The sequence below is a fragment of the Neodiprion pinetum genome, chromosome 6 (genome assembly GCF_021155775.2).
Source record: "Neodiprion pinetum isolate iyNeoPine1 chromosome 6, iyNeoPine1.2, whole genome shotgun sequence".
Taxonomy (NCBI): domain Eukaryota; kingdom Metazoa; phylum Arthropoda; class Insecta; order Hymenoptera; family Diprionidae; genus Neodiprion; species Neodiprion pinetum.
Window position 1 is genome coordinate 1,169,897 of NC_060237.1, and position 16,752 is coordinate 1,186,648.

General features: G+C 47.0%; 1 long non-coding RNA gene across 2 annotated transcripts in view; it reads right to left on the minus strand.

The window, feature by feature from the left end:
- LOC124221949 (uncharacterized) overlaps window positions 1-16,752 on the minus strand; it is a 149,593-nt gene that overhangs the window by 17,803 nt on the left and 115,038 nt on the right. Inside the window, exon 5 of one of the 2 annotated variants that reach the window (XR_011177355.1) lies at window positions 2,771-3,517. The exons of the other annotated variant lie outside the window; for it this stretch is intronic. This is a non-coding gene — a long non-coding RNA (uncharacterized lncRNA). The remainder of the gene's footprint in view (window positions 1-2,770; window positions 3,518-16,752) is intronic. 2 annotated transcript variants of the gene reach the window in all.

Here is a 16,752-nt window from a genome sequence, read left to right on the forward strand (position 1 = left end):
CGCACTTTACATATTTTTAACCGTGTTTTTTCTCATCTGCATATTTGCTTAGCTAGCTTGTGCGCCTTCTTCGGGGCAACGTGGAAAATGCTCCCGTAGGGTAGCTATATTTTTGGCGGCAAAAACACGGGATTCTTCACCCGGCTTACGGGAGCACGCGGCAAAAAGAGACAACTCTCTAACAAATTTGTGCACCCACTTATACTATCGACCGCGAGATTTTGTCGCGAGAAAGTGACCAAAGCCCCGCACTCGTCGACCAATTTCTCTGGCGCTAAATCCGGGCGTGGTGCGGTAGCACCATCTGTGTAAAAATGGCGCCGACGTCCATTACGCGGGGATAATAACTGACGTCACGTTTTCCCGATCCGATCAGGCGTCATGGGGAGGAGCGGGGAAATCCGGGGACCGGTAGGAAGGCGGTGGGCCGGGACCTTGACCAGGGGTTAGAGCGCAGCTGGTGAACCCTTGACCTCTCGGCGCGTTGCATTTCGCATAATGTGGGATTTCGTGGGTAGGAACCGGTGCAGAGATCCGAGCCTTTTGCTCAGGGGTTGAGAAGAAAGGTGTAGCTGGTTTACTCCGCAACGCGTTTTCAAAGTTAGTGTGTCAGTGGCGCTGGCTGACCAACCGGATGCATGCCCGAGGCCCTGAAATATACCCGAAAGCGATTAGGGAAGGCTTTGGAAATGGGGCATACGCATAGAGCATCGGGGAGTTCCGGAATCAGGGAAAACCTGGCCAGATGTACTTTTCAACGCTTCGTCCATTCCGGGTCCGTAACCTCTGACCTTCGTGTGATTTTTTTTCCCAGCTCGGTCAGACTCGACGAATGCGAGCGGCAGATGATCGCGAGAGAATTCAACAGTCGTGTGACGCGTGTATTATTACGGATTGGCGATACTCGGGACGTACGGGTAACGCGCAGGTGCCCACCCTTCCTCTGTTGCATAGGGCTGATCGTGAGATTGCTAATTGTGAGGAACGGCCTCGTCACGGCGGTTGAATAAGCATTTCGATGAGTTTTAATATCGAGATTCGTATTTTATTTCGATTTTTATTTGTCACCAGACATTCCCCGGCTCAGAGTCAGGTAACTCCGGTCGCCCCCTAATTTAACGGAATCTCGAATCGCGCGCGTATACATTAAAAAACTTTCATCCAGAAAAAGTAATTAAAAGTCTTCATTAAGATAACGTGGTATAAATTAAAAATAAATTAAAAGCGTTTTTTTCTTTCCACCTATTCCCCCAACATTGCTCGTTTTCCTCTCTTCGTTGCTTTTTTTCTTTGCTTTTCGCAAAAAGGCCTCCTCGAGGCCAACTGAAATAAAATGTTTTATCAACGAGACACCGGCTGACTGGGGGGTGGTAGGGGGGATAAGTTTAATAGTAATTTAATGAAAAAACAACAGGAATAATTACAGCTCCCTCGATGAAAGCAAACAGAGCCGCATCTCCCGCTCTGTTTCGCCCTCTCTCTCTCTCTCTCTCTCTCTGTCCCTCTCTCAATTTATTCTCTGTCTTGAAACTCACTCGACAAAAATCCCCGACGAAAATCTCTCTCATCGTAAGCCAGCTCTCTTCCCATAATCTTCCCTCCATCATATCCTGCGCCCGACCCACATTGTACATTCACATAATACATGCAACCTTATAACAACACCCAGTACCTACGATACGTCTCTGCCTCCTCGACTTTATACCTTCTTCAATTTTACCCATCTTTTCCTACTTTGCCGCCTCTCCCCCATACCTTTTCTCTAGATCATAAGTACTCGAGCGTGTAGAACACAGTGACGGAAACAAACGAGCATCTGGCACTGTGTGATATCAGGAGTACGCCACAGACAACCGGCATTCTCACTCTTCGCGCTCGTTTCAATGTTCAAACCGCAACTGAACTATTCTTGCTCTTACATTATTTGACACCCAACAGCTCACAATGCACGATAAGATGTGGAAATGATTGGACGACTGTCAAAGACGGTCATGTTCATTTTAATTCATCTTCAATCCGAACACGTCGTAAACAGCTTTTCTCTTTAATCATAACTTTTTGATCAGAAATGCCCGAAATAGGATTTCTTTGGTTCATGCCTCGGAATCCATTTCTCGAGCATCTCAATCAACCTGGTTTGATTTATTCGCGACAACGGGCACGACTCCACGTCTCTATAATAACCCGAAAACGTGTGTACAATACGTGCTCATACAGGGCGTTTCCGTATTAAAGTATAGTTCGGCCAACATAAAAGATCTATCGCTTTCCAATTACTCGACTCTAGGTAAAAGGATCAGCGGGACTTCATCGTGGCACAATGGCCGATGGCGTGTAAGTAACTTACTACACGGGCAGAAGCCCGAACCCTTCCAACACCGCGCATCGCACCGTGCCGTGCACACGTTGGATATATAGACGCAGAGTTTCGGTTCGGGATCATAGATGCCCACCTATATGCGACCAGAGGGGGATCGCCGGGCCCTAATAGATTACACAACGTATTAATTTATCGCCTGGTGGCCCAGGTAGGCACGGGGTCCTATAAACCGTAGAAAAAAAAGGTAAGAGGAGTAAAAAAAACCCGAATGCGCACGCGCCCAGGTATAACGGTGGAGTGAGAACACGAATGGCGCTAAGCATGGGGCAATAAGAAGTTCGGATGATTTCTGCTGATTGGCAAGCGACGATTTCTTCCATTATCACTCATCGCGCGCTGTTAACGAATGTCGTTAGTGCAGATAAATACGTCAAGGTGTAGCTCGCATACCTATTGCACAGTTATTTATAAGTCGGAGCAGAACGTCGTAAAGGCGGCGATCCAATTAGGGAATAATTCCTCTTCTCCGAGTCGCTGCTCTGGATTTTCACGCCTGGTCGTCGTCTTGGCTCGCCAACGACTCGCCTATTGCTAGGTATTTCTTCTTTCTCCTCGCCGAACGAACCCCCGAATCCGTAGTAAAGAGCCGAGTTTTTCATACGCTCGGTGTCCGGTTAGTCAGAGGTGTCCTGCTCAGGCTAACTCCGAGTTTCGTAACTCGCGATGCGAGGCTTGGACGGAGGGTTTCAGAGTCCTCGGCGCTGTCACATCGGGATACCATAAACGGAGCGCACAACTGGGTCAACGGCTTCGCTCATTCGATTTGGGAAACTGAAACCCTCCGAGAGGAACACAAAGCGTGTAACGCGGGTTACAGTGAAACGTAGTACACTCAATTCGTGTCTCGCGTTGCTGTACTAATCCGAAAATTTTCATCCAAACACGTCCCGCGCTTCCCGACCTCTCGCCCTTCTCCACTTGCACGGCTTCCAGCGAGCGGACAGTGCTGTCGCGAGTTTCGTTTTTTTTTTTTTCTTTGCCACGTGACGAAGGAGGAACCGGTAATGAGTGGTAATGAGAAAAGACGAGGATCACGGTGAACACGGAAAATTAGCGGGGAACGCGAGTGAGGGAGGAAAAACGAAGATTGAACGGCTCTCCTCGCTTGGTTTCTGATAACGTTGGGCGCGTCAGGATCTGAAATGAAGAAAGAAAGAAATAAGTTGAAAAGAGACGAACAAGAAAACGAAATACCAGAAACGGGGGAGAGAAACACCGCTCGACGTACGGAGGGGGCGGAAAAAAGAGGGGGAAAAAAAAAGAGGAAAATACGAAAACAGGAAAACACAGGTGAAAACAAAATGCGGACTGAGAGAGCGAGTGATCGATTCCCGTTTTGCCCGGGGATCGACTCCATTCTGGGAAGTAATGCACTCCGGAGATACGAAGTTCCTCATCCTCATCCTCTTCTCCCCCCTCACACCCTCCTCGCCCTCCTCCGCCACCGTTCCCCGATCCCTACCCTTTACCCAGGGCTTCCCGTGCCACGCGACCCGCCCGCGCCCTTTCCAGAGAAGTTTATCAAAGAAAGTTTGCGGTCCCGTCTTTGAACTTTCGTCGAATCCTGCTACTGGTCGGGGAACGAAGCCTTTTCGGTAGTTACGAACGGCCGGCCGCCGTTGATTTCAAGGTTGGTGAAAATTTCTTCGATGACCACAAACTGCTATAAGGTGATCGAGTCTTTTCGCGTTTCGTTTTCATCTTCCCCGGGAAAAATTTCATCGCACGGGTTTCGTTCGTCTGCAGGGTGAATAATGGGCGGCTTATTTCGACAGAACTTAATAAAACATACCGCGATGCAGGGAGTTCCGAATCCTTAAATCGATACAACTACGCTCTTTGTGATAATACAATCATCGTGTTAGACGGGAAATAGGAGTGTTAGTCAGTGAACAAGCGAATAAACAACCAACGAAACACGGAAGTGAGGCCACAGAGTCCGTCTCCAGGGCAACCGGACCCTCCGAAAATTCTCCTCGAGTCTCCTCGAGGCGCGTCCGGAATTCCTGGAACCCCGTGAAACTCTGGATGGATGCCTCCTCTGGTTCAAGGAACAAACTTTGACGCAAGAAAACAACGTTTAATACCCAGAGGCTAGGGCGTTGTCCGTATATACTTATACGAAAAAACAAAAACCAGAGTCTACAGCTGCGTTCAGGGATGTAGGGAAATTACATATTTCGCCGTAGTGATCCTCGAATCCTTTCAGAAATTAGGAGAAAAAAGAGAGATAACAGTATACTAGGCACAGTTCCGGAAACACAGTTTCTTCCAAATCTTCAATACTTCAAGTTGTGAAAAACTGTGCCAAGTCACAGTAAACTGTCACTGCGCGTATTGGACAAATATCGTTGGATGACAGAACGAGAAATACAGAGCGAGAAAAAAGAGAAAATGATTATGACGATGATGATGCGTCACGAATGAGAATAACGGACACCTACGCGACCGATTTCATTCAACGCTGAATGCAGAGTCAATTCAAAGCAGTAGGGACCGTTTTTCAATAGTATCAAAATTAATGGAGAAAAAGATATTTCTCCTCCTTCGATTATTCTTGGGAGAATTTGTAGACATTTTGGCGACGTAATGCTTCCGCAATTTTTGAAATCCAAAGGTTCCCTCCGTTTCTGTTCGACGTGGCTAACAATGCCCGATCGTCACGTGGACATTGAAAGTAGTTCTACGTAGGAAGAGAGAACCCATTATAAGAATTTCTACTTCTTGGAACGAAAAACTTCAGTGCCGGCAGCGCATCAGAAAATTTTTCAATCGTTTAAGAAATAATAGCTAAATGAAGTTCTATCAGCGATTATATTAATTTTGCTTCCTTTTTTCCGCGTGAATTTTGATTGAACCGTAACAAGGGTTCGATTAATCCTTAGTGGGCGAAATTGATGCTTTTTCGATGGGTAGGTAATGGCGGATTTTTTTTTCTTTTCACCATTCTATCTAGGGAAACGAGCTGCGGAGACAACACTTCGAAGCTCTGAAACGCCGGGTAGGTTTATCATTGAAAACAATTGTTTCCCGTTGACGGAACTGTTTTTCAATGGTTTCTTATCTCATCTCAAGTCTTTTCTAAAGTGAGTTCTCAGCGGGAAGACCGAGTTGAGAGGGGATCGGGTCGGCGCGGGAAAAACCAAAACAAAAACAGGTCCGAAGCTGGAAGAAAACAACAAAATGATGGACGCGATCGCATCGATCAATAGCAGCGGAGGCGGGATATTTTCCCACCGAGATTTTTGGATTCAAACATTCGGCGATACTGCAGCTCGCCGGCAAACAAGGCGACTCATCCATCAACCAACTCCAAATGAGAGTTTGGCCTCGGTTTGGTAGGTACTAGAACAATTTATTGATCAGGACAGCTCGCTCGCTCGCTCAGTCCCTAGCCAATGAGCTTTCACTCTTGGTCAGTTGCAGCAACCCCATTCTCCGCGTCAACCGAGGGGGTTGGAGAGGGTTGCTGCAGCCCCACGCCGGGATCAGGGAAGCTTATCTCATTTTCTGAAATTATGGTGGAACGAACGCTCGAGGGGTGGCCTAGCCGGCGTTGCCATACCCCGTGACGTGTGCCATGCCGGGGCGAGGACAACCATTGCATTCCCACTCGATTGACCGAACGCCTTTCCTCCATCCTCCAGCCTCGATCGTTTCTTCCAAAAAAACGAACGCTCACTGAGTGCCGACAGCAGGAATTCCGTTAATCTGCTACTTTGATAAGAATAATTCTCTCGCTCTCTCTTACTTCAGTCGAGGTCTCCGAGGGATCTTTCGACCCTTATACCCTTTCTGTCCGCGAGTAGAGGCAAGCCGAAACATGGGATATTAGATCGAATGCGTATAGACGCAGGATATAATGGAGTATCGGTTCTATCTCTGTCGCAGTCTCGTTTGTCTTGAGTCGCGCAATTTTTCTACTTGTATTTCTCCTTCGTCTCCTTCGAGTTAATCTTTTTTCGCCTTCTCCGTAGAATCGTTGCGTGTGTGTGTGTGTGTCTGTGTGTGTGTGCGTGTGTTTTTTTCTCTTTGTTATGTTTGTTCACTTTTCTTCTCTATGGCGTTCTTTCTTACTCCGCGGAGAGAAAGCTGAGTCTTATCTTTGGGTCATTGTTCCCGATTCTTCGCGATTCTTTCCAGCGCAAATTTTCCTTTGTCACATTGTCACCTGCCATTGTGCCCGGATCGCTCGAGCTGGAACTCGTATGTATAACGCGGACGACACCGGTCTCATATTATGTACTCGTACCGAAAGCAGGCACCGTCGTGTTGAATTAATCGGCAGTACATTTTGCCGGGATAATTGCCCTTCGCAGACTGGCAATTAAGAATCGCCGAATCAGCCCGCCTCGCCGCCTCGGGCTCATGCTCATTGGAAGGGCCTAATTCGCTCGCCCTGTCTGTATGACTAAGGATTTCCTATTCTCTTCATTTGAATCGGCCTCTCTTATTCCCGAGACATGTAAACCGGTATGGGTGCAGACATTAGCGCCCACCGTTTTATAATACGCGCAACGGTGAATTCCGCCTTTTTTAAATTATATTAATTATCCCCGCCTTATCTGAGGCCTACCAGTCTGCTGACTCCTTAGAAAATGATCGAGTTTAGTCAAAAGGGTCGTCATCCACGTCGTCAGCTAAATTTATCACCGTCCGCTGCTGCTGTTGCCGCTGCTGCAGGGAATGAGAAGGAGTCGAGAATAAGTATTATAATAAGGAGTTTATAGCTGTCCTTTTGAGTCCTTTGCCGACGCCGGATTTGATAAGACTTTGAAAATTTCTTGATGAGATGAAAAACGAACGCGGTGCCTCCGTCTTTCGTGATCCTCGTATATAATGCAATCGCTGTCTGTTATTATACGTTCATCGGTTTTCCCAAAATTCAATTTTTTTTTTTCACCTCAAAAACTATAAATGCCCAAGCGCTGATGTATTATGTAACACGCGTCTCTGAAATCGGATATTAATTAAATTTTGAAATCCGTCGAGCTTCTGGTGAGTGGTGGCCGCCGCCCGAAGAGTGTACAAAGTGGAATATTATATGTTGTAGGGCGAGGAGAAAGTAAAATGGCGGCTGGGCGTAAACTTAGTTAGCCATAATATTTTTTTCGTCGGCAGCACTTGCGTATCATCCGAAAGTATGCTTTTAGGGTATAAACCATGAGCGTACCCGGAATTAATTATTCAGGGGCACAAAACGCCTTTTCAGCGATGCAAACGAACCTTCCCTCCTGGCCCTCCTCGCCCTCCTCGCCCTTCCCCAACCCATCACCTCCACGACTTTCCACCCCGTATTCCCCGCAGCCGCGCAGTTTCCGCGGCTCGTCATCCGCGCCGTCTCAACCTAACCTCACCTCAGTTCGCCTCACCTAAGGGCCTCCGATATAATTACGGAGGCCGCATCAAGTATTCATGCTTTCATTACTTGCCAGGCCAAGCGCCAAGATGAGAGATGCGCGGTCTGATTAGCTTAAGACTTTGTTCGGTGACGATGCAGCCTTCTGATACGTCTGAAAATGGTGTTACCTTCTTTTTCGTCTTTTGTTTTCTTTTTTCCTCCTTTCTCCCTCTGTGCGCTGATGTATACCTTTTCCCTTTAATCCGTCGCCAAACTGGTTATCAAGTTAGGAAAACGGGAAGCAAAAAACGGCGAATTGAATGAAAACTAAGTAACGAGCATTTCAGGACCAAGATTAACGCTGCGAAGGTTAATGGCGCCCCGAAGGCAATTAGCTCTCCGCAGCGCGGCCATTGCTGTTTCACATACACATATACACACGTCGTATAGTCATACATTTAGCCGACCCTGAGGAGGATGGAAGGGTTGCGAGGCAGAAGCTGGGAGGGTTGGAGATTGGATATGGAAGGGTTGCGAAATCAGTGGCGGTTCGTGATTGGTCGAGGACTGGCCCGAGGGAGTAGTAGCACCGGGATATCCCAAGGGGTGAAAAGGGTTAACCCAAACAGATCGAACCTGGCGGCCATTTGCAAGGGTGTTACGAGAGTGATGAACACGCGACAGGCTGAGCGCAAGGGTTGTTACCTACTTTTTATCACCATTCTTATTTTCTCCATCGATTTTCCCTGATCCAAACGCGCGTGAGGAACGTTCACGGGACACAATGGAAGTGCTCAAAGTCGTTCACCGAAGCGTGCGGCGTGGCATCTGGCTGTTTTTTAGTGCGAAAAGCGCGTGCGCGGAAAAAAAAACTCCAGGGGAAGTGAAAAAAATTTTGGCTAAGTCGATTTAAATTTTCTATACCCGGAAGATTTGCACCCTGCATTTTATACCCTGTAACATTGGTGCTAGTTTTTTTCTCCTACCGACACACGCGCCGAACCACTGTCGCGGTCATTCTCACCTCATGGCGTGTCACTTCTGCAGGATTACTTTTTCGAATTTTTTCTTCGCCGCACTTCTTGGACCGAAACTCGCTGCTGCGGCTTTTATAAAAACTAGGAAAAGGTCAGCTGTATCGTAAAGGTGCGCAACTTATCTTGATCGACAGACAAACTATCGATGTACACCTTGTACCAGCATCATTGTTGAGCCGACATAGGTTAATAGTGATAGTCTTCGTGATATGATTCTGGCCCGAAAGGATGCCTCCTTATCATCGGTTCAATTTTTGCTCTTGTCTCTGTCACGTTTAACATGAAACGGTGAAGAAATTGTACGTAAAAGGTAATGCAGATAACCTAATAAAGGGGTCTAGTGAAAAAATTGAGCAGACTGCCGTGGGGGATCATTTGTTCGGATTATAATGCTCATAAATAATCCCATCGACGTCTTAAGTAAAGAACACCGCCGGATTCTTTTAGTCCCATGGGAATGAGCAACGTCCCGTCCAGGAGCTTCAAATAACACGGATAATACTCATTGATAAAATAAAAAGAAAACAATAAACCCGGAAAAGAGCACAAGATATCACCAAGAATCTTTCGCCGACACTTGCCCGTGAATACCAGAAGTTTGCTGAATGTGAATGAGGAAGAGGACATAGAGGATACGAAGCCTGTTGCTGGTTTCGCGTGATTATCCCGAGTGTGGGATTCTCGTCGACCGTTGGGTGAAAAAAGAAAAAAAAAGAAGTATCGTAGCACGGTGAAAGCAAAAGCCAAAAAGAGAGAAGCACGGAGAGAAGGGAAAATCGTGTTTACGATGAACAGTTCCGATCCTCGCCGCGTCGGCAGTTTGTCACACGTGGCTTCCTCCGGTAAAGTATGTGGTGAGATAGAGAGAGGAAGGAAGATCCGTCGCGGCAAGCTCTCCGTCCTCTCCATCCTCTTCCTCCTCTTCTTTCCCTCCTCTCCTGGATAAGTATATTTATAGTACATCCTCGCGCGAGAACTGCTCTATCAGGGAGGCGTAACAGGTAGACAAAGACGCGTCGATTGAACCCCGGTTCTTTCCTTGAACTTCCCGCAAGCTGGCTAGGGACGCGATGCCACGCCGACGCTTATAAATCCCGGGTTTGATCGCGGGGTTCGCCGGATAAGGAGAGTGAAATTAAAACGTCAGCTATGCCGGCAGCACGAGTCCTGGCATTACGGGGTCCTTGTTACCGCTGCAGCGCGCACGGTGATCCTAAAATTGGTGAACGACGCGAGGTTCATCCTTCGGGCGTTTACATCCATCATGGAAAATTGAGCCGTTATTTGCTCAGGAATCAACGGTACTCCGTACTCGGCCTCGTGCCCACCGAACGTGTAATTACGTTAAAGACCCTGGCATGAACGGAGGATGATAAATGATAGCCGAAAATGATCGAGACGCATGGCGGAACCGGCCTGCAACCGAAAGTGATACACCTGCTTACCGCGTTGAATCTCGTCCCGATACGGTAACTTTGTCCTTATTGCCAATCGATGGATCATGGAGAAGATATTTTCTCATCGTTACAACACCCCAGATTTGGTAAATATTATACAAATCTGACCAGTCAATCACGGATTACAACGTGTTGGTACAGTGATTTCATTTTCTCATATCCAGATGTGCGCGATGATGGACTGATGAACGAAACGGAAAGAGATAGAGAGTAAATGGTGGCCGGGTTTCATCTTGGTGAGAATAGAAGGACTTCTATCCATCGGGACTTTGTCATTATCCATCACTCTCTCTTGGCATATTTTTATTACTTGCGGTGTTTCCGGGGAGTCTATACCTGCGCCTACTACTACCCTTATACGTACATCTCGTCAACAAGACTTGCGTGCGTATGGCTCGCGTGCATGCGCACGTCCATACCATTAAACGAAATGAGAACGAAGTGTAAGTAAGTAAGTATAAAGTTCGCGCGGAGAACGTGCGGCGAGGAAACAGTGAGAAAATAGCAGCCCACGTTGAGACAGACTCCGATTCGCTTCTAACCGCACGTTCCGATTCACACATGGGAACGCATCTGTCTTCCCCCCCCCCCCCCTTCCAGCCCTCTCCCCCTCCTTGTCCCAAGACCCGTGTGTATTTTCTCGCCATAGTCTCCATCTTCGATCATCCGTCGTATTTACTTCAGCCAAATGCGTACGCTCTCCGCCTCCTCTTCTTCCCGATCCTTTTTCCTCTCCTTCGTCTTCTACTCTCGACCCTGCAAACGGGTAGCGGAGAAGTGGCTGAACCAGTGACGCGGCTATCGTTAAGTCGAATAAACAGAATCATAATCAGCCTCAGATTCTGAGAGTAAACCGCACGGCTCTAAGATGCAGGAGTGTGAAATGAAATTTGAAAACGACGAGTCTAGCATTCATCAACATCGCTTCCAACGGTGAAGCCTACGCTCGTCGCTCAATAGCGCGGAAAGACCCGTTCGACGTTCGTATACCTCCGCAGTCGATCGGGGTGGAGTTTGGGCCAGTAAGTTACCCCAGCGCTATTTTCCCGAGGTCCCACAATGAAACCTCTCTGCATAACGCGGCGGAGTAACGAAAATCCGGCGATTGGAAGGCATATGTGTGACCGGTGCCTGCCCTCCCGAAAAAATCGAAAATCCGGAAACCGGTAGCGCTTTGCTAACGGGTGGCCCCTTCTTCTTCACCCCTCTTCGTGCAAAGCGCGGGGAATGAACGAATACGAATTTCAAATATCCGAGAGAACAATTCAAGCGGTTGAAACACGAATTTCACTGCGTATGGATATCTCAAACTGGATTGAATATTTTCACGCGACGTTGTGAAAAGAAAAATCAGGCTGACCGATCGCTAATTCCCGAGGCGTACGAGGCCGTTTAAAAAGTAATACTTCAACGGTTGAAAGGGTTTGAACAGAACTGAATAGAGTGGGCGGCGAGGACCGAAGGGTTCCAACTCGTTCACTATTGACACGTAATTCAGGCAGGACCAATAAATCGCCGAGATTTAGAGGTATACGTGTGTGCGTATGTGTACACGTATAGAGACGTGGGGAAAATTCAGCAAACGGAATCCTTTCAGAGAGGTTAAATTCCGCTACACGAGACCCATCGGACCCTGCCGGACTCGAGTCCGACCGGATGCGCGAAAAAGCCTCCGGAAGAGGAGTGGCGGGCGAGCATTGTGACCATGAGGCTTCAACAAAATCCCTAATCGCTTACATGGTCCGAGGTGGTGGCACTGATCGGTCATTTTTTGGAATGCCGATTCAAGTTGTGGAGTTATTGAATCCATGTTATTCGTTTTATTCATTTTATCGATACGAACACAACGGAGGATAAATTGGCAATTTCGATATGTTTATTAAATTGCTCAGAGCCAATCACGAAAGATTTTCTTCACCCAAATAGATGCCTAGTTGGGTACAATTCTTGAAAAACAAAACAAAGGATACGATCAATGGTGTAAATTAAAAACGGTATAAGACAAAGTCGGTAGAATAGCGCTATACAAAGAAATGTATACGTACAAGATAACCATAGCAGCGAAACAATACCGAATAGTGAGTGCAAATATCATTATTGGTCTTAACAATACGGACAATAATAGACTTAGCGTTAGAGGTTTACAGCCTCTAGTGATTATCGACGTTGGATTTTAAATGTAAGGGGAAAGAATTTTGTTGATTCATAATTTATGAGACGGCTTTAGCTAATTCTTATCTTGTATTCACCTGTTACAATGACTTACCCCTTTCGGGCCAATAATATTATTTTACAACCACTCATTCAATGAAGATTATCGATATTAAATGGATTAGAAGTATAATTTGACTTATAATAGGCTTATCCGGCTGTACAGCCGTCTGGTCAAGCCCTGCCGTAGAGACAATGCAGGGTTTTCCCGTGGGGTTACCCGGAATTATGAAGAGGAAATATGTGACCAGTAATTGATATATGGTCATTTCCCAAGTTAAGGGATCATTCGATCAGCTTCAAAGTATTGCGCGTGTAATCCAAAAGGGTTAACAAAAGTGAACGAATGATTTATGTCCCATTTTGGAATAGGTACCGAATTCCGCGGCATGGTATCACCCGATATCTTGCATACTTTAATATGATCGAAGAACGAAATAGGGGTGAGTGCAAATCGGTTAGCGAGGTAGGAAAAGGGCGAAGAGAGTTTCTTGGTGCTGCAGGACGACGCGGGGAAACGGTTTGCATAATTTTTTTTTTCATTTCCCTCCCTTCCCCGTTCCATTCGACAGTTTTTTCTTTTTTTTTCTTTTTTTCGCTCTTTCCCTCTCTCTCTCTCTCTGTCTACCTCCTTCTACTCGGGACTAAGAAATATTCGAAATCGCAACACTCTTGCCCAACCTGCGAACGCACCCTTGTCCCACAAAGGCTCAGCCGGTGAAATTGAAAGGCTTTGTATGGAAATAAGAATGCCCCCTGCAACCACCCGGCGACCCACGCGCAGGGCTACCAACACTCGGACGGAAATAAATTTCGGATACTCACTTCAAAAGAAGGGAACCGGGGAAGTAGGTGAGTGAAGTGAGGACGGAAAGCGTAGGCGCGGCGAGGCGAGGCGAGGGCGAGCAGAGGTAAAGTAAAGTACGAGAAATGGAAAGGAACGGAGAGGAGAAAGAGAATCGGGAGAGCCGAGACGGAAAGAGAGGGCGAGAGAGAAAAAACCACCGTGCAATACTTTGAGCAGAGTGAGAGAAACGAGCGTGGGGACATTGCCAAGATATTTTTTCGTGCGGAAGTGAGGAAATAATATGCGTCGTTTTCTGCATATACGCGTCATACACCCAAGTCTTACGTACGCGTGTAATACTTACAATACCGAAATAAAAGACACGCTCGGATTTCCTTGTCGTTGAACTAATTGTAAAAGACTTTAAGTTAGGTCGAATACAGCAGTAAAGTACTACGTTAATCCTCGATGCATTATTTATCCCCGAGTCGATTCCAGTCGAAGGAAGGACTGATCACCTCGTTTTTCGAATTGGAACGTTTTCTTTTTTCGAGGTAACCGAATCACCCCGATGCGATGACTCGAACTGGGATCGTCCTTCCGGCTGCAGCCGTTTTGATTCCCGTGGCGAACGGAACGACGCGATGAGAGGAGGCTATTTCTTTCCATTTGTACGATATAATTTCGTTAACCTTTTACGGAAAAGATACAAGCGCTCGGCAGCAACCCTTTCGTTTCCATGGCTACGGGAAACCCCGTTCGACGACCCTTTTCGCCGTCCAACTAATTCCCCATGGCAGTTATAGCCTGCGACAACGTCGCGAGGATGATGTAAGGGAAATCGTTTCGCAGGGCGAAAGAGTTTCGCGAAGAATCCTTCGACGATGCGTTATTGCGGAGAGGATGAAGGAGTAAGAGGAGTAGGAGGAGGAGGAGGAGGAAAGCGCGAAGGAAAATTGCATTGGGAGCGGGTTTATTACAGTGGCTACAACCTCCTTCATTCGGGATCCAGCGAGCGAAAAGGAGAGAAAGAGAGAGAGAGAAACGGCTGTAGGGGGGTGAGAAATAGCGGGTGAACCGAATGAGAGAGTAAATAAAGATGGCTTCTAAAGTTAAAACAACCCGAAACACATTTTGCATCGGGCGCGGAAGTTTAATAAAAGGTGGCATTACTTTTGGCCCTTCCGTTTTCAACCGACCTCCTCCTTCTCCTCGAGCCCTGCACCCTCGCGCTTTTCCCCCGCACGGCAGTAAACCATCTCGCAGGGAACGTGGCCTGGTTGCTAATTTACCTTGGTCGCGGCAAAGACACAAGCGGCTCGCTAAGATTTCCAGGAACGATCTTTGGCTTTGTTGCCACGCGGATATTGCACCGATGAAATTTCGCCGTGATTGATCCCTCCCGTTTACGCCTTTACGCCATCCCGGAAGCTGCGGGCCTCGAATCATCTGTCTAATCGAGCCGCAGATATCTATCTAGCTGCAGTGCGGGAAAGGTATATCGGGGCCTCGGAATCGCCCGACGCTTTTCAACCCTCGTAACTGGACACCGAACGCATAAATTGGCGTCGAACTCTTTTCTTTGTGAAAAATAGGGAGTAAGAAAAACAGCTAGTAGCAATAAGGGAAAGAGCCGGAAGAGGCTCGTTTGTTCGTTAAATTCTCACGGATCAGGTGAATGTCGCCTGTACCTCGGGGATCGACTAGCCTGCGAGAATATAATAGACCCACCGTTGTTAGAGTATCGAAAATATTAAGATAAATAATTTTCATCTGATACACAGGACGACAAAGGATCGCTGTCACAACACCGGGGGAGAAACCCTTTCAAGGATCACTACGCCGGGTCAATACGTACTCGAGGGATTTCGAAATACATTTAAGTGGATCTACCGGCGATGTTTTCCTCCGATAAGAGGCGTTTAGGAGCAACGCGGTGTTCGCAGATTTGGACGATTATAAACGCCTCGCTCGCTGGCTTCAAAAGGGTTTCTCCTCCACCTCGAGGGGGTTGATACTCCTAAAAGGGACCATTTTTTTTTCACTCTCTCTCTCTCTCCTCCTTCCTTCTCATTCTTTGAACAACTTACAGGCCGTCTCGAGGGAGCTTTCTAATGACGCACTTTAACACGCTGGGCGAAGAAGATGGGCTTTTGAACCAAAATAATTATGGAAAGGTCCAGAGCACCGTCGCCTAACTTCTATTCAGATGCGATCAAAGTGTTCCCATATACAACCTTTAAAATTTCAATGACATTCAAGCGTGCAATAATTTGTTTCATCCCGACCAGAAGTGACTAGAAAAATCCCCAGCGAGTGGTCGAAGTTTAACCGGAACTGGGGAAGAGAGGCGAGAGCATGAGTCGTATGCTAGGAGATCGGGTACACTTGTTGCTCCATGTTCAGGGGGACTATCCGCGAGCGTAGGTGTAGGTTGAACGTCTTTTCACACGTGTTCCTTGTCCTTGCCTTATCCGTTCACCGCGCGGGGATGACAACGTGGGTGAATTTCCGCGCGCATATTGTCTGAGCATTCGAGGAGGGCGACTTAAAGTTTATCTCGACGGTTAGAACGAGGTTGTGAAATGAGTAAGAGGAAGGGGGTTGGGGGGCTAAGGAGATAACGAGTCGTGATTTTCCCTTGAAAAATTAGCGTCTTTCAAATTTGCGACGAGCGAAGATGCAAAGAAAGAAAGATGAAGTGAAAAAAGAGAGAAAAAAAAAGAAGAAAAAACGGTAGAGAGGGAAGAAAATTAGGGAAATGCTCGGCTCTTTGCAGATGTAATTGTTGTTTGCTCTCGCAACCCTCAAGAGTCTGCAATTTTATCAGCGCGCTGCGATTCAATTCTTATATACATAGAGCATAACATTCCTTTCTTAAACATTGCGCAGTGTAAATTCGAGTGAAATTCACGGCGTTCCGACGATGTGATAATAATTATAATGATTTGTGCGAAAGTCGAAGTATTTTTGTGTAACATTTTTCTCTCGGCAGAGATGAGCGCGCATAATCTCATGCCGAAAATATTGCCTCGGCGCGACTAGCCGAGTCGCCAGAGGCCAAGTGTCAGGATTTTGGACCACCGTGTTGGATAGATACACTCTTAACGACATCCGCGATTCTCTTCCACCTTCCGCTTGGCTACTTCGGAGGCCTCTTCTCTCTCTCTCTTTCTTTCCTTCTCCTCTCCTGCAACGTCACCGCTAATCCACCACTTACTTTAATGTAATCGTTTCTCCAGACGTCGACCTGTCTCACGGGGCGGTGTAGCGGTTCTTTCGCAGACTTTGTCTCGAATTCACTCTCCGTGCACACACCCACACACACGCGCGAGAATACACTTATGTATACCTTCTCTTACATGGCTTCGTACATTCTGAAGGATTTTTCAACCCTTGATCCCCGACAGACAGTCAGTCAGTCAGTCAGTCAGTTGTTCTAAGATCAAATAAAAGTGGTCCACTTTATCCGCCGTTTCAATGTTATCGGTATATGCGTACGTATACGTATATACATATGTATATACACCAAAGAGAAA